Source organism: Canis lupus, chromosome 1 (genome assembly GCF_048164855.1).
Source record: "Canis lupus baileyi chromosome 1, mCanLup2.hap1, whole genome shotgun sequence".
NCBI lineage: Eukaryota > Metazoa > Chordata > Mammalia > Carnivora > Canidae > Canis > Canis lupus.
In genome coordinates, this window is record NC_132838.1 from 111,788,844 (window position 1) to 111,813,033 (window position 24,190).

At 38.8% G+C, this 24,190-nt stretch overlaps 1 protein-coding gene and 2 pseudogenes across 1 annotated transcript in view; 2 read left to right on the top strand and 1 right to left on the bottom strand.

Annotated features, from left to right (window-relative positions):
* Positions 1–24,190, top strand: part of LYPD5 (LY6/PLAUR domain containing 5) — a 61,200-nt gene that overhangs the window by 1,199 nt on the left and 35,811 nt on the right. The gene's annotated exons all lie outside the window — the stretch shown is intronic.
* On the top strand, positions 400–2,361 carry LOC140604221 (prothymosin alpha pseudogene; annotated as a pseudogene).
* LOC140609252 (centrosomal protein of 19 kDa pseudogene) lies at positions 1,878–18,871 on the bottom strand (annotated as a pseudogene).

Consider the following 24,190-nt stretch of genomic DNA (forward strand, 5'->3'; position numbering starts at 1 on the left):
GCAGAAAAATTTTTGCAATTTATCTGCCTCGTGATTTTATAACGAGTCAATGCTGTTTTATGGGAAAGAAAGCAAATCAATATTTTAGAAGAAAGAAGAAATCCAAGTAACATCCAGTCATGGAGTGGCTGCTGTAGGTTTCCAATCTTCTGTAATATCAAGAGTACTTAACTTAGAGAATTTTGAAAACCCTAGACTAAGGAAATAATTTCTTTATTTTTTTATTTTTTTATTTTTTTTATTTTTTTTTATTGGTGTTCAATTTACTAACATACAGAATAACACCCAGTGCCCGTCACCCATTCACTCCCACCCCCCGCCCTCCTCCCCTTCTACCACCCCTAGTTCGTTTCCCAGAGTTAGCAGTCTTTACGTTCTGTCTCCCTTTCTGATCTAAGGAAATAATTTCTAACTGGTGGAAGCATGTAGATTAGAGCAGAGCCCAGAATTAGGGATTTAGAGGTCCTAGTTCATAGGTCATACAAGCAGAGAACCTGTTTGAGACTGTATAATTAGTCCATCAGAGCACTACTTGTCTTATTCAAAAAGTGATAATTTTTTTATATTTTGTTATATTCTGAGTATACAAAAAAAAAAAAAAACAGACTACCATTTCCTGAACAGTGCCTGATTCCTCTGTGGCCAATTTGAACTTAAATATTTGTATTTCTTCTGACATTTCTGACACTATTTCTCCAGATCTGAATTGGTAGATAAAAACAGATGAAGAGATAATGGATGTAGTATTAGGGAAGAAGATAAAATTCCTTTTCTATTACAATTTCAGAGGAAACTCCTAAATGTTCCTGGGGGAAAAAATGTTTTTTTTTCTGACCTTTTTGTTGTTTCTCCTCCAGAAGTCTCTCTTTTGCTTCCTCCTAACTGGTTTCATCACAGCTAAAAATCCTTGAAATGCTTTCCATGTTATCAAACACTGTTACATTAGTTTCACTAATATCATTGCAGTAACAAATCTGGAAATGAAACATATCTATCAAAAGTAGGATGGATAATTAGGTGTGAAGTACCTTAACATTAGAATAGAACACAGGAGTGAAAATTACTGAACCTAATATATGATGAGCAGTGAGCCATAGAAATTTACATAGACTGTGTTCCTTTCACAAAAATTTAAAAAGAAGGAAAATAAGTGATATTTTGTGCTTAAGTGGAAGATAATGGAAAACAAGGATACGGCCAATAAAATTCAGGAATGTGGTAAATTCAGAGAGGAGGAAAGATGGAAAGAGATGTTTGCAAAGGGATTCAAGGTTATTTCATAACCCCACTGGCTGCTCTGAAAAGCCATCTTGGCATTGTTTCTGTGTTCAGCCCTAACCACCTCCACCGTGGACCTCCTCCACCACCACAGACTATGATAGACTTACCACCAGAGTCCTCCAACTCTTGCTTTCTTTTTAATCCACTGCATCTGATGATCACTGGTGTGCCAGGTCATGTTAGAGACCCATGGACACCAGCTCTGAGATCACCACCAAGGACTTACAGGAGAAGGGAGTTGTGGAGGAGGCAGAGAATGGATGAGACACATCTGCTAATAGGAAAGCTCATGAGAAAAATGGAGAGCAGGAGGCCGACAAGGTAGATGAAGAAGAGGTAAAATGGGAGGGGAAAAAGAGGAGGAAGAGGAAGGTGATGGTGAGGAAGAGAATGGAGAGGAAGATGGGGAGGCTTAGGCAGCTTTGAACACACAGGCAGCTGAAGATGATGAGGATGGCAATGTGGACACCAAGAAACAGAAGACCTATGAGGATGACTGGACAGCAAAAAAGGAAAACTTAAATCTAACAATAACAAAGGCTACCATGAACTATTTACCTCGCACTTCCCATCTCAGAATCTAAACATAGTCTCCTTCAAGTGGGGAGTTCCATCTGCCCATACCCCACATGGGCAGCGCCAGCTACAGATGACACCTTTGCTCCACCACCCACCAAAGCCATAGCAGGAATCTGCAACACAGGAGGAGAAAAGAAACAAAGCTTCCAAGGCCCTGCTTTTTTTCTTAAAAGTATTTTTAAAGGGAAATTTGTATTTTATATTTATATTTCTTATTTTTTGTATATGTTGTTAGGAGTCATTCATCTTTAATGATCTCAGATAACCAAACCAGCCTTGTGAGCATTCTGTGCCCTACTTCTGACTTGTGGTATGACCTTGTTCATTATAATCTCAAAGGAGAAAATAAAACCTTGTTTAAAAAAAAAAAAAAAGCTGGGATGCCTGGGTGGTTCAGTGGTTGAGCATCTGCCTTCAGCTCAGGGCGTGATCCCAGGGTCCTGGGATCAAGTCCCACATTGGGCTCCCTGCAGGGAGCCTGCTTCTCTCTCTGCCTGTGTCTCTACCTCTCTCTGTGTGCCTTTCATGATAATAAATAAAATCTTTTTTTTAAAGTAGTAATAGAGAATTTTTAAAGCAGCAAGAGAAAAGAAAATAGTTACATACAAGGGAAACCCCAGAAGGTGGTCAGCTGGTTTTCAGCAGAAACTTTGCAGGCTAGAAGAGAGTGGTGTAACGTATTCAAAGTACTGAAAGAAAATAAACCTTCAACCAAAAATATTCTATCCAGCAAGGCTATCGTTCAGAAAGAAAAAGTAAAATGTTAAAGGAATTCATGACAACTAAACCAGCCCTACAAGAAATGCTAAAGGAGACTTTTTGAGTGGAAAGAAAAGACAATAAGCAGGAGTAAGAAAAGTAGAAAGCACAAAAGCAGTAAAATTAAGTTTATCTATATCAGTGAAGGGATTCACAAAATAAAAGGATATAAGGTACGACACCATATACCTAAAATGGGGGAGGGTATGAAGTAAGGAGTGGGTTCAAACTTAAGCAACCATCAACTTAATATAGACTGTTTTATGCATAAGATGTTATATATAGGGCAGCCCGGGTGGCGCAGCAGTTTAGCGCCGCCTGCAGCCTAGGGCGTGATCCTGGAGACCCTGGATCGAGTCCCACATCGGGCTCTCTGCATGGAGCCTGTTTCTCCCTCTGCCTGTGTCTCTGCCTCTCTATCTCTCTCTGTGTCTCTATGAATAAATAAATAAATAATATTTAAAAAATAAGATAAAATAAGGTGTTATATATAAACCTAATGGTAACCACAAATCAAAAACTGGTGATAAATAGGCAAAAAATAAATAGAAAGGAATCCAGGTATATCACTAAAGAAATCCAGAAAACTATGAGGGAAGATAGCAAGCAAAGAAAGGAACAGGGAACTACAAAAACAACCATAAAACAAGTAACAAGATGGCAGTAAGTACATATATATCGATAATTACTTTGTAAATTGGGACACCTGGGTGGCTCAGCAGATGAGCATCTATAATCAGCTCAGGTCATGACCCAAAATAGAAACTGAAAAAGCAGTAGAACATATGTGGTTCTTTGGAAAGATCAACAAAATCGATAAACCTTCAACCAGACTCATCAAAGAGGTGAGGGGAGAGAGAAAGGATCCAAATAAACAAAATTAGAAACGAAAGAGGAGAAATAATAACTGACATCACAGGTACAATTATAAGAGAAAATTATGAAAAATTATATGCCAACAAATTGTGTAGCCTAAAAGAAATGGATAAATTCCTAGAAATATTTTATCTCCCAAAACTGAATCAGGAAGAAATAGGAAATTTTAACAGACTGATTACCAACAATGGAAATGAATCAGTAATCAAAAAACTCCAACAAACAAAAGTCCAGGACCAGATGACTTTGCAGTTGAATTCTACCAAACATTTAGGTAGAGTTAATAACTATTCTTCTCAAACTATTTCAAAAAATAGGAGAGAAGACTTCTAAATTAATTCTATGAGACTAGCATTCACCTGATACCAAAACTAGATTTGAAAAAATACTACAAAGAGAGAGAGAGAGACACAGAAAGAGAGAACTATAGGGGCATCTGGCTGGCTCAGTCAATAGAACGTGTGACCTTTGATGTCAAGGATATAAGTTTGAGACCCATTTTCGGTATAGAAATTATTTAAAAATAAAATCTTTTTTTAAAAAGTACAGATCAAAAAAATAAATAAAAATAAAAAACTACAGATCAATATCTCTAATGAACATAGACGCAAAAATCCTCAACAAAATATTAGCAACTCAAATCAAGCAACTAAAAAAAAATCATTCACCACGATCATGTGAATTTATTCCTGGGATGCAAGGGTGGTTCAGTATTCACAAATCAATCAACATGATACAACACATCAATAAGAGAAAGGATCCATGTGATCATTTCAATAGGTGCAGGAAAAGCATTTGACAAAGAACAGCATCCATTCATGATAAAACCCTCAACAAAGTGGATTTAGAGGTAACATACCTCAACATAATAAAGGCCATATATGCAAAGCCCACAGGTAACATCATACTCAATGGCGAAACACTGCCAGCTTTTCCCTTAATATCAGGAACAGGACAAAGATGTCCACTCTCACTACTTTCATTCAGCATAGTACTGGAAGTTCTAGCCACAGCAATTAGACAAGAAGGAAATAAAGGGCATCCAAATCAGTAAGGAAGAAGTAAAACTTTCACTATTTACAGATGTCATGATACTATAAATAGAAAAATCTAAAGAAAACCTATGGACTGCCCAAAAAAACTCCATTAGAACTGATAAATGAATTCAGTAAGATCACAGAATACAAAATCAATATATAGAAATCTGTTGCATTTCTATACCCTAATAATAATAATTCTAATAAATCTATTATTATTATATTCTAATTTAAATAATACTAATACACTGCTAGTGGGAAGAGAAATTAAGAAAACAATCCCATTTTCAATTGTACCAAAAATAATAAAATACCTAGGAATAAACTTAACCAAAGAGGTGAAAGAGGGATCCCTGGGTGGCGCAGCGGTTTAGCGCCTGCCTTTGGCCCAGGGCACGATCCTGGAGACCCGGGATCGAATCCCACGTCGGGGCTCCCGGTGCATGGAGCCTGCTTCTCCCTCTGCCTGTGTCTCTGCCTCTCTCTCTCTCTCTCTGTGACTATCATAAATAAATAAAAATTAAAAAAAAAAAGAGGTGAAAGACCTGTACTCTGAAAGCTGTAAAACATTGATGAAAGAAAATGAAGATGACACAAGCAAATGGAAAGATTTTCCATGCTTATGGATTGGAAGAATAAATATTGTTAAAATGTTCGTACTACCCAAAGCAGTCTACAGATTTAATGCATTCCCCATCAAAATACCAACATCATTTTTCATAGAACTAGAACAAATAATCCTTAAATTTATATGGGACCACAAAAGATCTTGATTAGCCAAAGCAATCTTGAGAAAGAACAAAACAAGAAGTATCAAAATCCCAGATATCAAGATATACTACAAAGCTGTAGTAATCAAAACACTATAAGCACTGGGTGTTATACTATACATTGGCAAATTAAATTTAAATTTTAAAAATAAAAAAAACACTGTGGTACTGGCACAAAAAGAGACACATAAATTAAAGGAAGAGACCAGAGAGCCTCATAATACACCCATGATTATATGGTCAATTAATCTCTGACAAAGGAGGCGAGAATATGCAATAGGGAAAAGTCTCTTCAACAAATGGCCTTGGGGGATGTCTGGGTGGCTCAGTGGTTGAGGGCTTCCCTTTGGCCCAGGGCATGATCCTGGAATCCCGGGATTCAGTTCCACATTGAGCTCCCTGTATGGAGCCTGTTTCTCTCTCTCCCTGTGTCTCTGCCTCTCTTTCTCTCTCTGTCTCTCATGAATAAATAAAATCTTTTTTAAAAAAACCAGCCTTGGGAAAACCAGACAGCTACATGCAAAACAATGAAACTAGACCACTTTTTTACACCACACACACACACACAAAAAAAAAAAAAAAACCTCAAAAGGGATTAAATACATAATTGTGAGATCTGAAACCATTAAAATCCCAGAAGAGAGCATAATCTGACATCAGTCATAGCAACATTTTTCTAGATATGTCTCCTGAAGCAAGGGACACAAAAGCAAAAGTAGACTATATCAAAATTAAAAGTTTCTGCACAGCAGAAGAAATCATCAAAAACAACTAAGAGACAATCTACTGAATGGGAGAAGATGTTTGCAAATGACATACCCAATAAAGGGTTAGTATTCAAAGTACATAAGGAATTTATACACCTCAACATCAAAAAAACAAATAACCAATTAAAAATGGGCAGAAGACATGAACAGACATTTCTCCAAAGAAGAAATACAGATGGACGACAAACACATGAAAAGATGCTCAGCATCACTCATCATCAGAGCCATGCAAATCAAAACCACAATGAGATATCACTTCACACCTGTCAGATGGCTAAAATAAAAAATACAAGAAACAACACATGTTGATGAGGATGTGGAGGAAAAGGGACGCTTATACACTGTTGGTGAGAATGCACACTAATGCAACCATTGTGGAAAGCAGTAAGGAGTTTCCTCAAAAAATTAAAAATAGAATTGCCATATGATCCAGTAATTCCACTACTGGGTGTTTACCCAAAGAATATGAAAACACTAATTCAAAAAGATATATGCAAAGGGCAGGGCAAAATGATGGAGGAGCAGGGTCCCCAAGTCATGTGTCCCCACCAACTTACCTAGATAACTCTCAAATTATCCTGAGAACCTACGAATTCGGCCTGAGATTTATTTTTTTTTCTTTTTTTTTTTTTAATTTTTATTTATGATAGTCACAGAGAGAGAGAGAGAGGCAGAGACACAGGCAGAGGGAGAAGCAGGCTCCATGCACTGGGAGCCTGACATGGGATTCGATCCCGGGTCTCCAGGATCACGCCCTGGGCCAAAGGCAGGCGCTAAACCGCTGCACCACCCAGGGATCCCTCGGCCTGAGATTTAAAGAGAGAACAGCTGGAATGCTACAGTGAGAAGAGTTCGTGCTTCTATCAAGGTAGAAAGACAGAAATAAATAAACAAACAAGCATCCAAGGGAGAGGGGTCCCCACGAGGAGCTGGGCTAAGGCCAGGTGGCAAGAGCATCCAGGACAGGAAACCCCAGTCCCGGAGAAGCAGGAACTTTACCAATCTTCCTGAATGGAAAGGTGCTTGCAGGGAACTCGGGTAGGATCCCAGGAGGGGCAGTGGAGCCCCCAGGTCCCCGGGGTCACTAACAGAGGCAGTGCACCCCGGAGGAGAGCATGCCACATGCTGCAGGAGAGCTCAGTAAAGGGCTGGGGCTCCCCGGGAGTGCGATTCCAGCAGTGCAGGCCCCGGAGCCCAAGGCGCCAGGGGACACAGCCCAAGATCCGGCACTCCCCTGGGACAGGCAGAGGCCGGGAGGACATAGGACAGCGAGGATGCTCCTGCCGCTGGGCGCCCCGAGCTCTGCAGATCAGCATCCCCTGCCCACCTGAGCATCCAGGCCCCTGCAGACTGGGAGACTGCGGTAGTTACTGCTGGAGCTGACTCCAGGGCTGGAGAGCTGGCTGCGGCCACTGTTGTTTTTCCTCCTGGTGTCACCCTGTGCCTGGGATGGAGCGGGGCTTCCAGGGAGCAGAGGTCACACAGGATAAACAGCTTCCACTGAACCATGCACCTGGCAGGGGGTGGGACAGCTCCCCCAGGTGCACACACCTGAGAATCAGCACACCAGGCCCCTCCCCCAGAAGACCAGCTGGAAGGACAGGGGAAGAGCAAGTTCTTGATCACGCAGCACTGGAAAGCTCCAGGGGAAGTCGAAGGACTTACAGTATATAGAATCAGGGGATACCCCTCCTTGTTTTTTTGTTTTTGTTTGTTCTCCTCTTTTATTTCTTCCCTTTTTCCTTCATTTTTCCAGTACAACTTGTTTTTAGCCACTCTGCACTGAACAAAATGACTAGAAGGAAGAACTCACCACAAAAGAAAGAATCAGAAACAGTACTCTGCCACAGAATTACATAATTTGGATTACAATTTGATGTCAGAAAGCCAATTCAGAAGCACAATTATAAAGCTACTGGTGGCTCTGGGAAAAAGCATAAAGGATTCAAGAGACTTCATGACTGCAGAATTTAGATCTAATCAGGCTGAAACTAAAAATCAATCAAATGAGATGCAATCCAAACTGGAGGTCCTAACGATGAGGGTTAATGAGGTAGAAGAACGAGTGAGTTACATAGAAGACAAGTTGATGGCGAGGAAGGAAGCTGAGGAAAAATGAGAAAAACAAAAAGATCATGAGTAAAGGTTAAGGGAAATAAATGACAGCCAGATGGAAAAATCTACGTTTAATTGAGGTTCCAGAGGGCGCTGAAAGGGACAGAGGACCAGAGAGTGTATTTGAACAAATCATAGCTGAGAACTTCCCTAACTTGGGGAGGGAAACAGGCATTCAGATCCAGGAGATAGATCCCCCCTAAAATCAATAAAAACCATTCAACATCCCGATATTTCATAGTGAAACTTGGAAATTCCAAAGATAAAGAGAAGATCCTTAAAGCAGCAAAAGACAAGAAATCCCTAATCTGGGGATCCCTGGGTGGTGCAGCAGTTTGGCGCCTTCCTTTGGCCCAGGGCGCAATCCTGGGGATCCGGGATCGAGTCCCATGTTGGGCTCCCAGTGCATGGAGCCTGCTTCTCCCTCTGCCTATGTCTCTGCCTCTCTCTCTCTCTCTCTCTGTGTGACTATCATAAATAAATAAAAATTAAAAAAAAGAAATCCCTAATCTTTATAGGGAGAAGTATTAGGTTAACAGCAGACCTCTCCACAGAGACCTGGCAGTCCAGAAAGGATATATTCAGGGTCATATTCATATATGAATATATGAATATCATATATTCATATATGACCCATTCATATTCTTCTCATTTAGGACATAAATGAGAAGAACCTGCAGTCAAGAATACTTTATCCAGCAAGGCTCTCATTCAGAATAGAAGGAGAGATAAAGAGCTTCCAAGACAGGCAGAAACTGAAAGAATATATGACTACCAAACCAGCTCTGCAAGATACATTAAGGAGGACTCTGTAAAAGAAAGAGGAAGTCCAAGGAAACAATCCACAAAAACAGGGACTGAATAGGTATCATGATGACACTAAATTCATATCTTTCAATAGTAACTCTGAACGTGAATGGGCTAAATGATCATATCAAAAGGCGCAGGGTTTCAGACTGTATAAAAAAGCAAGACCCATCTATTTGCTGTCTACAAAAGACTCATTTTAGACCTAAGGACACCTACGACCTGAAAATAAAAGGTTGATGAACCATTTACCATTCAAATGATCCTCAAAAGAAAACAGGTGTACCCATCCTCATATCAGATAAAGTTTATCCCAAAGGCTGTAGTAAGAGATGAAGAGGGACACTATATCATACTTAAAGGATCTATCCAACAAGAAGATCTAACAATCATGAATATTTATGCCCCTAATGTGGGAGCTGCCAAGTATATCAATCAATTAATAAACAAGGTTAAGACATAGTTAGATAATAATACAGTAATACTGGGAGACTTCGACACAGCGCTTTCTGAAATTGATAGATATTCTAAGCACAACATCTCCAAAGAAACAAGAGTTTTAAATGATACGCTGGACCAGATGGATTTCACAGATATTTACAGAACTTTACATCCAAATGCAATTGAATACACGTTCTTCTCAAGTGCACATGGAACTTTCTCCAGAATAGACCACATACTGGGTCACAAATGAGGTCTTAACCGATACCAAAAGATTGGGATCGTCCCCTGCATATTTTCAGACCATAATGCTTTGAAACTAGAACTAAATAACAAGAAGAAATTTGGAAGGATTTCAAACACGTGGAGGTTAAAGACCATCCTGCTACAAGATGAAAGGGTCAACCAGGAAACTAGAAAAGAATTAAAAAGATTCACGGAAACTAATGAGAATGAAGGTACAACCTTTCGAAATCTTTGGGATACACCAAAAGCAATCCTGAGGGGGAAATACATCACAATACAAGCATCCATCAAAAAACTGGAAAGAACTCAAATACAAAAGCTAACCTTACACCTAAAGGAACTAGAGAAGGAACAGCAAATAAAACGTTCACACAGCGGGAACCCTGGGTGGCGCAGCGGTTTAGCGCCTGCCTTTGGCCCAGGGCGCGATCCTGGAGACCCGGGATCGAATCCCATATCGGGCTCCCAGTGCATGGAGCCTGCTTCTCCCTCTGCCTGTGTCTCTGCCTCTCTCTCTCTCTCTCTCTCTCTCTCTCTCTCTGTGACTATCATAAATAAATAAAAATTAAAAAAAAAAAAGTTCACCCAGCAGAAGAAGAGAGTTAATAAAAATTCAAGCAGAACTCGATGAAATAGAGAGCAGAAGAACTGTGGAACAGATCAACAAAACCAGGAGTTGGTTCTTTGAAAGAATTAATAAGATAGATAAACCATTAGCCAGCCTTATTAAAAAGAAGAGAGAAAAGACTCAAATTAATAGATGAATGAGAATATAAAAAATAGTGAAAGGGAATAAAGGGGAAAGGAGAAAAAATCAGTGGGAAATATCAGAAAGGGAGACAGAACATGAAAGAATCCTAACTCTGGGAAATGAACTAGGGGTGGTGGAAGGGGAGGTGGGCGGGGGGTGGGGGTGATGGGCACCGAGGTAGGCACTTGACGGGATGAGCACTGGGTGTTATTCTATATGTTGGCAAATTGAACACCAATAAAAAATAAATTTGTAAGTAAAAAAATAAAATAAAATCATGAATGAAAAAGGAGAGATCACCACCAATACCAAGGAAATACAAATGATTTTAAAAACTTATTATGAGCAGCTATATGCCAATAAATTAGACAATCTAGAAGAAATGGACGCATTTCTAGAAAACCACAAACTACCAAAACTGGAACTGGAAGAAATAGAAAACCTGAACAGGCCAAGAACCAGGGAAAAAATTGGAAACAGTCATCAAAAACCTCCCAAGACACAAAAGTCCAGGCCCAGATGGCTTCCCAGGGGAATTCTATCAAATGTTTAAAGAAGAAACAATACCTATTCTACTAAAGCTGTTCCGAAAGATAGAAAGGGATGGAGTACTTCCAAACTCGTTTTATGAGGCCAGCATCACCTTAATTCCAAAACCAGACAAAGACCCCTCCAAAAAAGAGAATTATAGACCAATATCCCTGATGAACACAGATGCAAAAATTCTCAACAAGATACTAGCCAATAGGATCCAACAGTACATTAAGAAGATTATTCACCATGACCAAGTGGGATTTATCCCCAGGATGCAAGGCTGGTTCAACACTGGTAAAGCAATCAATGTGATAAATCATACCAACAAGAGAAAAAACAAGAACCATATGAGCCTCTTAATAGATGCAGAGAAAGCATTTGACAAAATACAGCATCCATTCCTGATCAAAACTCTTCAGAGTGTAGGGATAGAGGGAACATTCCTCAACATATTAAAAGCCATCTACTAAAAACCCACAGCAAATATCATTCTCAATGGGGAAGCACTGGGAGCCTTTCCCCTAAGATCAGGAACAAGACAGGGATGTCCACACTCACCACTGCTATTCAACATAGTACTGGAAGTCCTAGCCTCAGCAATCAGACAACAAAAAGACATTAAAGGCATTCAAATTGGCAAAGAAGAAGTCAAACTCTCCCTCTTTGCAGAGGACATGATACTGTACATAGAAAACCCAAAAGAGGGATCCCTGAGTGGCGCAGCGGTTTGGCGCCTGCCTTTGGCCCAGGGCGCGATCCTGGAGACCCGGGATCAAATCCCACATCGGGCTCCCGGTGCATGGAGCCTGCTTCTCCCTCTGCCTGTGTCTCTTCCTCTCTCTCTCTTTGTGTGTGACTATCGTAGATAAAAAAGAAAGAAAGAAAGAAAGAAAGAAAGAAAGAAAGAAAGAAAGAAAGAAAGAAAGAAAGAAAGAAAACCCAAAAGAGTCCACCCCAAGATTGCTAGAACTCATATAGCCATTTGGCAGTGTGGCAGGATACAAAATCAATGCCCAGAAATCAGTGGCATTTCTATACACTAACAATGAGACTAAAGAAAGAAATTAAGGAGTCAATCCCATTTAGAATTGCACCCAAAAGCATAAGATACCTAGGAAAATAAACCTAACCAAAGAGGTAAAGGATCTATACCCTAAAAACTACAAAACACTTCTGAAAGAATTTGAGGAAGACACAAAGAGATGGAAAAATATTCCATGCTCATGGATTGGCAGAATTAATATTGTGAAAAATGTCAATGTTACCCAGGGCAATTTACACATTTAAGGCAATCAAAAAACCATGGACTTTCTTCAGAGAGTTGGAACAAATCATCTTAAGATTTGTGTGGAATCAGAAAAGACCCCAAATAGTCAGGGGAATATTAAAAAGGAAAACCAGAGCCAGGGGCATCACAATGACAGATTTTAGGTTGTACTACAAAGCTGTGATCATCAAGACAGTGTGGTATTGGCACAAAAACAGACACATAAATCAATGGAACAGAATAGAGAATCCAGAAGTGGACCCTCAACTTTATGGTCAACTAATATTCGACAAAGCAGTAAAGACTATCCATTGGAAAAAAAGACAGTCTCTTCAATAAATGGTGCTGGGAAAATTGGACATCCACATGCAGAAGAATGAAACTAGACCATTCTCTTGCACCATACACAAAGATTAACTCAAAATGGGTGAAAGATCTAAATGTGAGACAAGATTCCATCAAAATCCTAGTGGAGAACACAGGCAACACCCTTTTTGAACTTGGCCACAGCAACTTCTTGCAAGATACATCCATGAAGGCAAGAGAAACAAAAGCAAAAATGAATTATTGGGACTTCATCAAGATAAAAAGCTTCTGCACAGCAAAAGAAACAGTCAACAAAACTAAAAGACAACCTACAGAATGGGAGAAGATATCTGCAAATGACCTATCAGATAAAGGGCTAGTATCCAAGATCTATAAAGAACTTATTAACCTCAACAGAAAAGAAACAAACAATTCAATCATGAAATGGGAAAAAGACATGAACAGAAATTTCACGGAGGAAGACATAGACATGGCCAACAGGCACATGAGAAAATGCTCCGCATCACATGCTATCAGGGAAATACTAATCAAAACCACAATGAGATACCACCTCACACCAGTGAGAATGGGGAAAATTAACAAGGCAGGAAACAACAAATGTTGGAGAGGATTTGGAGAAAGGGGAACCCTCTTGCACTGTTGGTGGGAATGTGAACTGGTGCAGCCACTCTGGAAAACTGTGTGGTTCCTCAAAGAGTTAAAAATAGATCTGCCCTACAACCCAGCAATTGCACTGCTGGGGATTTACCCCAAAGATATAGATGCAGTGAAGACACAAAGATGAGGTGCAGAACACCTGCACCCCAATGCTTATAGCAGCAATGTCCACAATAGCCAAACTGTGGAAGGAGCCTCGTTGTCCATTGAAAGATGAATGGATAAAGAAGATGTGGTCTATGTATACAATGGAATATTACTCAGCCATTAGAAACACAAATACCCACCATTTGTTTAGACATGGATGGAACTGGAGGGTATTATGTTGAGTGAAGTAAGTCAATCAGAGAAGAACAAACATTATATGGTCTCATTCATTTAGGGATTATAAAAATTGGTGAAAGGGAATAAAGGGGAAAGGAGAGAAAATGAGTGAAAATATCAGTGAGGGTGACAAAACATGACAGACACCTAACTCTGGGAAACGAAGAAGGGGTAGTGGAAAGGGAGGTGGTCTGGGGGTTGGGGTGACTGGGTGATGGGCACTGAGGGGGACACTTGGCGGGATGAGAACTGGGTGTTATGCTATATGTTGGCAAATTGAACTCCAATAATTAATAAATAAATAAATAAATAAATAAATAAATAAATAAATAAAACTTTAAAAATAAATAAAGTCATTGGTAAACTGATGGACTAAACCAAAAAACAAACAAAAAAAGATATATGCACCACTATATTTATTAGAGCATTATTTACAATAGCCAAATTATAGAAGCAGCCCAAGCATTCATCAACAGATGAGTGAATAAAGAAGAGATTGCATCTATATATAAAATGGAATATTTCTCAGCCATAAAAAAGAATGAAATCTTGCCATTTGCAATGACAGATGGATCTAAAGGGTATAAGCCTAAGTAAAATAAGCCAGTCAGAGAAAGACAAATACCATATGATTTTACTCATGTGTGGAATTTAAGAAACAAAAGAAAACAAACCAAAAAAAAAAAAGACAAACCAAAAAACAGAAAACAAACTGATGGTTACCAGAGGGGAGATGAGTGGGGAGATGGGTGAACTAAGTGAAAGGATTAAGAGTACACTTACCATGATGAGCCCTGGGTTGTATAGAATTGTTGAATCACCATAATAGATTTGTACACATGAAATTAATAGAATACTATGTCAACTATACTGAGATTTTTTTAAAGATGGGACACCTGAGTGGCTCAGCGGTTGAGCATCTGCCTTGTGCTCAGGGCATGATCCTGGAGTCCTGGGATCGAGTCCCATACTGAGCTCCCTGCATGGAGCCTGCTTCTTTTTCTGCCTGTGTCTCTGCCTCTCTCTCTTTCTCTCTGTCTCTCATGAATAAATAAATAAAATATTTTTTAAAAATTTTAATACTCTATGGAGATATATACCTGAATTTTTACTTTCAGGATTTATATGGTGAATTATATTACCAGACTTTGTAACATTCATACTTTGGTTCCTAGAATAGGCTTTTCTTGATTATTTTAATGGATACAGTAAATTGACTTTCAGGATCAATCCACTCTCTCTTTTTTTTTCCTTTCTGAAATGGAGGATGCTTAAAAAAGATAAATTTACCAGTTCCTTTTCTAGCTAAGCTTGTAGAAGTGAAATAGATTTTTAAAATTCTCTTAAAAACTTCCTTTAAATCTGATTTTTAAAAACATTTTTAATAAGATTTTATTCATCCATTCACAAAAGACACGCAGAGAGAGGCAGAGACACAGAGGGAGAAGCAGGCTCCCCAGAGGGAGCCCGATTGGAGACTCCACCCCAGAGTGGGATGGCACCGGGAGCTGAAGGCAGATGCCTAACCGCTGAGCCACCCAGGCATCCCTCTTTAAATCTAAATTAAAGTTCTTTTAAAATTTTGCTGATGTTTGGAAGATAGAAGGTAGACATGTTATTTTCCTGCTGATTGCTCTGTCAAAGTTGTGAAAATAATTATCTGATTTACAGATGGTTATATTTCCAATTTTTAGCTACTAAATGTTAAAAGTCAAATGAGTGTCAGTGACAAAAGATTATAGTGCCTAGATTTAGCTATAGTGTCCGGTCTTGAACATGACTGTCCACTGGTACCCTCATGACATCCCATCCTCCTGTCTGTGACAGAAATCTATTACAGAAATAGTATCTCCAGTTTGGTCATCTTTTACTTGGAGTCATTCCTGAAAGTTCTGTCTAGAACTCTTTCCTCTAGTACATTCAATGATTTTGTAAGCCTCTATTTTCTTAAATTTCTTTATGCTTTAAATTGGTAGAGTAAATACAGATTCCAGTATGTGAACTTTGCATTTGCTTCCAGAAAGTGTTGTAGATGACAAGAATAGGCATCTAGGATGGGAAATCAGAGCTGGATGAGTTTGAAGGAAGTGAGGATCAGATAATCATTACAAAATAAAAACTCAGTTACCATAGGTCAGCTGTATACCAGTTAACAGAATGAAGTAATCATTCAAAAAATGCTTTCACAGAATGAGAGCCAGGGGATCCCTGGGTGGCGCAGCGGTTTAGTGCCTGCCTTTGGCCCAGGGTGCAATCCTGGAGACCCGGGATCAAATCCCACGTTGGGCTCCCTGTGCATGGAGCCTGCTTCTCCCTCTGCCTATGTCTCTGCCTCTCTCTCTCTCTCTCTCTCTCTTTCACTGTGTGCCTATCATAAATAAATAACAATTTTAAAAAAAGAATGAGAGCCAAATTAAAAACTCTTAAAGATGGTCTGCATAGCAATAATCTCCTTCGTGATCTGCCCTGTCCACTTCTCTGATCCCGTCTTTTACCATTCTTCATATTGCCTAGTATATTTCCTTTTTAATGTTTATAGCTTTATTTAATTAATACTAATTTTTCTTGAAGAAAACAGAATTTCTTCCAATTAAAGAGTATAATAAGATGAAAGATGTATTTGTACACATATAACTTGATTCAACAACGATCTCTTTGTAAGATGAATGGATAAAGAAGATGTGGTTTATGTATACAATGGAATATTCCTCAGCCATTAGAAATGACAAATACCCACCATTTGCTTCAATGTGGATGGAACTGGAGGGTATTATGCTGAGTGAAATAAGTCCATCCAAGGAGGACAAACATTATATGTTCTCATTCATTTGGGGAATATAAATAATAGTGAAAGGGAATAGAAGGGAAGGGAGAAGAAATGTGTGGGAAATATCAGAAAGGGAGACAGAAGGTAAAGACTGCTAACTCTGGGAAACGAACTAGGGGTGGTGGAAGGGGAGGAGGGCGGGGGGTGGGAGTGAATGGGTGACGGGCACTGGGGGTTATTCTGTATGTTAGTAAATTGAACACCAATAAAAAATAAATTAAAAAAAATATCAGAAAGGGAGACAGAACATAAAGACTCCTAACTCTGGGAAATGAACTAGGGGTGGTGGAAGGGGAGGGGGGTGGGGGGTGGGGGTGAATGGGTGACGGGCACTGAGGGGGGCACTTGACAGGATGAGCACTGGGTGTTATTCTGTATGTTGGCAAATTGCACACCAATAAAAAATAAATTTGTTATTAAAAAAAAAAGATCTCTTTGTAGATCCAAACTCATGAATAGGCCTAACCTGGCAATGCCTGTTGTTATATATTATGGGTAGATTTCCTATTTTGCAAACAAACCTATTTATTTATGGGAAGAACTTCAGGGTTTCAGAATGTCTTTAGTATATATATTTTCCTGATCCTGGAGGGGCAGAATTCCCCTGTTGTTCATCAAATGATATCCACCTGCAGCTGCAGGGCATTCTACAGGGCTACTCTTCTACTCCAGGGTTAAATACATAACAAACAGACCAAAATAATATACATAACAAACAGAGCTAAATACATATAAAGACGTAATGCATATTAAATGCTTAAGAGTGTTTCTGTTTTGTTCATATAACCAAAATGATAATACTACCTATGTCATAAGTTTGAGGATTATGAGACAATAAATGTCAAGGATTTATGTGCCAGGTCCATAGTATATAACAAATGCTAATTAACATTGTTATGATCATTTTGGAATATAAACCTTCAATAAATGGATATCATATGTAACAATATTACTAGATGGGAAAATTCCATATTGAAAAGATGCTAATAATCCCCTACGTATTTGGTTTTTTTATTTTTTATTTTATTTTATTTTATTTTTTATTTGTAAAAGATGTAAATATTTTTCAAAATTCCAGATTTTTTTGAAAGGAGTGTCTGATGATTTGATTCTGAACCTTGCCTGAAAGAATAAGATAGCCAAGAAAATTGTGAAGGGGGGAAAAAGACATAATGCATACAAGGTAATCTGGTAACCATATATGCCCTCCAATCTTATCCAGCTATAAATTGCTTACTGTTCCTCACACACAATGTTCTAATCCCTATCTCTTTACCACTACTCTCTTCCCCCTTTTTTTATCCCAGGTTCCGTCATCTGGAATTCTATATAAACTGCTACCCAAACACTACCATTTCTAGATCCAGGCAAAGTCCCATCTCACCACTAAAGGACAGTCTTCCCTGACTAGTCTACCCTAGGGTAATCTAGCCTTTGACCCTCTTTAACTTTTATCAAGCATTTGGCTGTAATCTTTTTTTCTGCCTAATACTGTTAATTAGCTATTCACAAGTTTTTGACTTATCTTCCAGTTATATTATAAGTTCCTTAAAGGCAGATTCCAATATTCTATTTTCCCTGAATTCCTCATGCATCTACATAGTAGATACTCCACATATGCTGGTTTTGAAAAGTAACATGGTTGATCCAAACATGACCCACCACGTACAGTTACATTTTTCTAGAACCATGTTTATATATTTTATACATGTTTATATATGTTTATTTGTATAAACATAGATTTTTCTCCTAGCCCAATTAATTTTTTTAGTTTTTTATATCAGAACTTAGGTGACTCGGGGATCCCTGAGTGGCACAGCGGTTTGGCACCTGCCTTTGGCCCAGGGCGCGATCCTGGAGACCCGGGATGGAATCCCACGTTGGGCTCCCGGTGCATGGAGCCTGCTTCTCCCTCCGCCTGTGTCTCTGCCTCTCTCTCTCTCTCTCTCTCTCTCTCTCTGTGTGTGTGTGTGTGTGTGACTATCATAAATAAATAAAAATTTATAAAAAAAAAAAAAAAGAACTTAGGTGACTCTGTGTCCCAGCCATAAGACTGCAGTTGTTCATCCTGTGGGAACTCAACTTCAGTGTCATAAACAAAATTTGGATCATCCTTCTTCTGATTTTTCTCAAAACGTTCATGATGCTCTTTCTTTCAGCAAGTTCTTTGTCATCTAGTTTGTTCAGGTCTTCCTTCAGATCAATGATTGTTTCCAGTTGAATTTGTTGTGCTGTTTTTGCCAAATTTTACTCCAACAAATAACCTTATAAAAAAAAATGAATAACTTCTCTAGCTGTCTCAGTGATACCTGTTCTAGGTAAATTTTGTGTTGTGGATTATTCCTTAATTGTTCAGCAGCTCTGCTGCAATCTGAAAACTTTGAAAAGTTTCAGACTGGCAGGGTGCATTGGTGACCTTCCCCTTCATGTCATTTTCAAAGATTAAGGTAATAGCTGGAGGCTGGAACCTAATTCCACATTTCTTGGAAGAGCACATCATTTTCACATATACTTCAGGGTAAATCAGAGGAAATCTGATGAAAATGTGTTAGTCACATAATGACTTTCTGCTGGAAGCGGAGGTGGAGACAGGGAACTCCCAGATCCAGCTCACAAGACTGCACCTGGGGGTCAGGGATAGACTATATATTTCAATTATATTTGCCAGTGTATCATTTAGAGATGCATTTGACAGAATAGCAAATAAACCCTCCACACTAGCTTAAATACATGTATTTTGGTCAAATAAATGATCAGCGTTTATCTATTATGACTGTTAACTGCTGAGTTATATGAGGTTTCATGTTACATTGCTATTCTCATACCAATTTTAATTTTCCCAAATTAGAATTAATGTATTTTAATATGCTTGGCTTCTCCATGTACAAATTATTTATTCATTCCCAAATTTTCAACAGAACATGTCAAGAATTCTATCAATTTAACTTTCTGCTTTTTAAAAAAAGATTTTATTTATTTATTCATGAGAGATACAGAGAGAGGCAGAGACATAGGCAAAGGGAGAAGCAGACTCCCTGTGGGGAGCCTGATGCGGGACTCAATCCCAGGACCCTGGGATCACCACCTGAGCCAAAGGAAGATGCTCAACCACTGAGCCACCCAGGCATCCCTAATTTTCTTCTCCAATACATTCCTCTGCCACCAGTTCAACTGCGTAATCTCTAGGCTGGCTGTATAACTGTCAACCTAGGTTTTCTTCCTCTACCATTGAACAGATCTCATTAGCGTTTCTGGTGGGTTGAATCTCCAGTTTCCAGGGGTTCATATTGTCTTCTTTTTCGCTTACTTTAGATATTTTGGCCTTCAGTAATTCCTGGAAAACCATTAATAGAACCTTTTGAGAACTTGGCTTCCTGAAAATCTTTCTATTCTAAATAGAGTTTAGTGTGACAGACACCCAATTTTAGTTTAGAAATCATTATTTCAGAAGTTTGGTAGCATTGCTCGTTGCCTTCCAGTTTTCAATGTTGCTCTTTAGAAATCTGAGCCATTTTGATTTTTCTCCCTTTGGATATGACCTGCTGCTTGCTTTGCAGAATCCTTAGGAATCTGTTATTTCTCTCCAATATTTTTTTGTCTTTCCAAGTTTTTATTTAAATTTCAGTTAGTGGGCAGCCGGGATGGCTCAGTGGTTCGGCACCTGCCTTTGGCCCAAGGCATGATCCTGGAGACCCGGGATCAAGTCCCATATCGGGCTCCCTGCATGGAGTCTGCTTCTCCCTCTGCCTCTGTCTCTCCCTCTGTGTGTGTGTGTGTGTGTGTGTGTGTGTCTACGAATAAATAGTCTTTTAAAAAATAAATAAATTCCAGTTAGTTGACATACATTATAATATTAGTTTCAGGTGTAGAATTCAGTGATTTATCACTTACATATAACACCCAGCGGCCATCACAAGTGCCTTCCTTAATACCCATCATCTATTTAACCCATCTCCCTGCCCATCTCTCCTCCAAACAAACCATCAGTTCTCTATAGTTAAGAGTCTGTTTCTTGCTTTGTCTTTCTTTCTTTCCCCCTACCATGTTCATTTGTTTTGTTTCTTATATTCCACATATGAGTGAAATATATATAAAGGAATATTCCTCAGCCATAAAACAAAGAGAAGTTGCCGTTTGCAATGACATGGATGGAGCTAAAGAGTATTATTCTCTCTGATATTTTAAAATTTGGATATTGGCATATTTAAATTCGTTTCCCATTAAACAAATGGGCCTTTTAGTCTGTAAATAGATGTAACAAACCATCTTGTATAATTTCTTTGATATTTTATTCTCCTCTCTGTGTTTATATTTCTTTCTCCTAGGGTTATCTATTATTCAGATATTCACCTCCAGGAATGTTTCGCTATTTTTTTGTTTCTAAGTTCTTTTCCCTTCTTCCAATTTCCTAGAGGTGGCGACATATTACCTTCCAACCACTCTGCTGAGTACTTTATCTCTTCCGTCATGGTCCTAATTCCCAAAAGGTCTTTTTAATCTTCTATCATTCATTTTAATAGCATTCTACCCTTGCCTTATGCATGCAATAGTTTTATATCTCATCAACAATATTACACAAATTGTAGAACTGTTCTATTTCCTTAATATGCTTTTGTCCCCCATGTTACTACCCCTCCCCCGCCACCTGTTTGTCTTTGTGTTTTTCTTTCCAGATAGAATGTTTGTTCAAGTGCCTGCTGGTCTTTGGCTGATCCATATTAAAGGATGAGGCCTTTTTAGAGAGAGAGCGGGGTGAGGGACAGAGAGAGAGGAAGAGAGAAAATTCTAAGCAGGGGCGCCTAGGTGGCTCAGTTGGTTAAGGGGCTGCTTTCAGTTCAGGTCATGATCCCAGGGTCATGGGATCGAGCCCTGCAACAGGCTCCCTACTCAGCAGGGAGCCTGCTTCTCCCTCTCCCACTCCCTCTGCTTGTGTGTGCTCTCTCTTTAGCTCTCTGTCAAATAAATAAATAAATAAATAAATAAATAAATAAATAAATAAGATTTAAACAATGAAAAGAAAATCCCAAGCAAGCTCCACACTCAGGCACAGAGCCCAGTGCCAGGCTTAACACAGGGATCAGTCTCACAACCCTGAGATCATGACCTAAGCTGAAGTCAAGAGTCAGACGCTTAATTGACTGAGCCACACAGGCAACCCAAAGGATGAGACCTTTAAAAGTGCATTCAAATCATGCCTGGTAGGGCATGAAGAGTATCAAGTGGGCCTTTCATTAGAATTATTATATAGGCTCTGGCATCTCATTATGGTAACACCGAGTGTTAACATAAGTGAGCCCCTTTTTCTTGGACTATGCAGTTTCTGCAGAAAATAAAATGTATTTTGTTGCACTGGAAGGCAATATTCAATGAGAATGTTAATGCATTTAGAAAATTAAATCACAGGACTGAAATCTCACATTGAAAAATAACCAGGATGAATTTTTAAGTGAGTCTACAGTTAGACCTACAGATGTCGACTATTTTGCACTCAAACAATTATTGAATGAGTGGTGGCTGTTTGTAAAGGGACTATTTGGAGTGTTTTTTTTTTTTAACATTTTGTTTATTTATTCTTGATAGACACATAGAAAGAGGCAGAGACACAGGCAGAGGGAGAAATAGGCTCCCTGTGGGGAGGCTGATGTGAGACTCGATCCCAGGACCCTGGGATCATGCCCTGAACTGAAGGCAGATGCTCAACCAATGAGCATTCCTGGAGATTTTTATTTTACAGCTGACAAAGTAGGTTCTTAAGATTTGAATGTCACGACTGATGAGGAGATAGGGGCTGAAAGCTGGAAAACAAGCAGCCAAGAATGTACTGATGTTCGCCAGTTGCTGGCTTGGTTTGACAACGTAAATCATATACAGTAATATGACGGAGGATAGAAAATAAAAGGAGACAAATAAGCTCACCAGAGGCAGGACAGTGTGAGTGGCAGTGGTCTCTGGGAAGCTCTGGAAGGGAGACTGGTGTGGTGAAGGTATTGGACTCTCTGCTTATGTCTTTGCAGGAAGAGCACTATGGAGCCACTGGCCCAACCCATTGATCCCAAACACAAAATATCAAGGAAGGTAGAGATGAATGCATAGAGTGAGGCTATGGATGAATCAGACCCTTCTACAGAACACAGTCCAAATTTTCTGTGTGTGATGTTTATAGTATTCTCTGGGTGAGTCACTTTCACTGGCACAACAATATTTACCAGGAGATGAAGAATCCAACAGAAACAACAGGAGGTTTGAACAAATATAGAAGCTTTCAGTTTGAGTTCTGCCCATTTGGAATTATTAGGACTTATAGTGATAGCCTGGATGCCGCTCAAAAGGTGGGTGGTGCAGAGAGAAACCCCTCCGGCTACCCTATGAGTATAAAAGGTAATCTTACACAGAGCTTCTCCCAGGAAATAGTCCAAACAAAAAGCTGCCAGTGCCTCAAAGATTCCCCTAGAAGAAAGAACTAGAAAGTTGGCTAAGGCCAACTGGTTAAGAATTAGACCTGTAGGTCTCTGAGTATGTTTAGTGAACAAAGTCAATATATAAAAATAAAGGAGTAAGAAATTCCCTAGGAGCCCAACTGCAGTCTGGAAAAGGAAGAGAATCCCCATTACCAACTCACAAGAAGCCATAGTGTCAATGCTCAGAATGAGTTTGTTTTATTCAAAGCCAGATGATCTAGAGAGAAAGAATATGTATATCACTAAGGTGCAGCAAATTCAATATTAAAAAATTTCACCTTTATTCATATTTGCAAAATCCTATTTTATGTTATTGGATATCCAAATATTGATTCAAACTACTCTGAAAGAGTAAATTAGATCTCTTCCTCCTATATATGATTTTCTAGCATTTTATTTAGGATATACTTATTTAGGATGCATATTTATGAATGAATTTTTCTAAACATAGGCTACACAATGCCAGAAAATAGCCCCGATATTTCACTTCCTTTTCCCACTCTGTAATTTAAATATTTTAGGTTACATGTCAATTTTAAACAATCTGGAAGCTTTTGTTTGTCTTTCAAAATAAGAAAATGCTATGTTCCTGTCCAGTGTTCTTCCATGTTGAATGGTTGTTGAAGCTAGGTAATGTCAACTCCATTGACTGGGGCAGGCACCCTATAATTTGTAATAGCCTTCATGAAACCAGCTATCTCTATTCATGTTAATGGCTCGACCCTGTAGGATTTTGAATGGATAGCTGCCTCTTTATGCATAAAAAGCTTTAGGAAATATAAGGACATAAGATGGAGTTTAACAGATTTCTATCTGAGAATGCCACTCAGTTCACAAAAATTAATAAAATATAGAGGATTAAAATAACACCACAGTCTGCCTGACTTAACAGATTTTATGGAATAATTTTAAACTGAAAAAAATTTTAAATTAACCTATGAATTTAGCAAAATTTTATTGAAGACAGGAGAAGGAAGATATCATTGAAGACAATATAGCAAATTAATGAAATAGAAATAAAAATAGCTCTATAATTGACAAAAAATATAATAGATATATAAATGAGTCTAACATTGGTAAATATTGTCAAGACAAAAGGGGAAAAACTAGCAATTTTATAATTGTAAAAGAATATTACAGTAGATATAGGTTGGATTTAAATATCCTAAAAAGATATTATGTGCACAACTTTGAGGAATGTTTGAAGAAGAAGAAAGAAAATAATTTTGGAGGGCTTTGATATTCTGTACTTACTGCTCCTCTACATTGTAGTTAAAGGATATGTATTGGTCCATAGCCATAGCACTAGACAACTATATCCCAGGTGGCATGACATTGGACCAGGTTGTCCAGGAAGATTAAAAGCC